Source organism: Buceros rhinoceros, unplaced genomic scaffold, assembly GCF_000710305.1.
Source record: "Buceros rhinoceros silvestris isolate BGI_N320 unplaced genomic scaffold, ASM71030v1 scaffold21293, whole genome shotgun sequence".
NCBI classification, from domain to species: Eukaryota; Metazoa; Chordata; class Aves; order Bucerotiformes; family Bucerotidae; genus Buceros; species Buceros rhinoceros.
Genome location: NW_010405633.1, coordinates 46,703 through 47,485, shown reverse-complemented (window position 1 = coordinate 47,485; position 783 = coordinate 46,703). Strand labels below are relative to the sequence as shown.

At 64.5% G+C, this 783-nt stretch overlaps 1 protein-coding gene across 1 annotated transcript in view; it reads left to right on the top strand.

Moving 5' to 3' along the window:
* Window positions 1–783, top strand: part of LIMD2 (LIM domain containing 2) — a 4,168-nt gene that overhangs the window by 1,499 nt on the left and 1,886 nt on the right. The gene's annotated exons all lie outside the window — the stretch shown is intronic.

The window sequence follows — 783 nt, the reverse complement described above, 5'->3', positions numbered from 1 at the left end:
CCCCTCCTGCCTTACACACACACACACACACACACACGGAGCCCGCCGGGACTCGAGGCGGCGCTTCGATCTCGCCCACAGCGCAGGCGTTTCCTGTGCAGCGCAGCAGCGTGACGGGTTGATAACGGGACTAGCAGAGGAACTGAGAAACAAAACATCCGCCGATGGGGAACCAGCACGACGTGCCTCAGGAGAGCCAGGGGCACCCCAGTTATGTGCTGGGGGAACTGGCCGTCCACCACCCTCCGACTGCAGGCAAAGCCCCGTGCTGGGGGCATTGCTAGAGCCCTGTGCAACTCCAGCAAGAGAAGGGTTAATTATCACTCTCCAGCCCTGGGGAGCGAGTGGCCAGAAGGAGCAGGAGCAGCATCTGGAACCAAAGCAGAGCTGCTGTTAGCAGATGCGTACGCCGCAGGCGACGACGGGCCGGCCCCGGTCACAGAGGGGGTTTTGCCGGGGGCTCGTGGTCAGCAGCTCAGTGCAGCCCCTTTCCCCCCCTCGGCCTGCGCCGGCCCCCGCTGTCCCCAGGGATGTGGACACAGGGCTCCTCTGCTTTGTTGCTGTTGTAGGGGGGTAACGCCAGTGCTGGGGTCCCGCGACATGCCCGGTGCTGCACGGGGCAGCCAAGGACAGTGAGCGCTGCCTGCGGACGGCGAGAGCCGCTCGTCAGCAGGAGAGCTGTTACCCGGGCATCGTGCTCTGCAGCCCCTGCGCTGGGACATCTCCTGGATCTGTGCTTGGGTGCTACCACCACAGAAGAGGTCGTGGAAGACACAAAGCCCT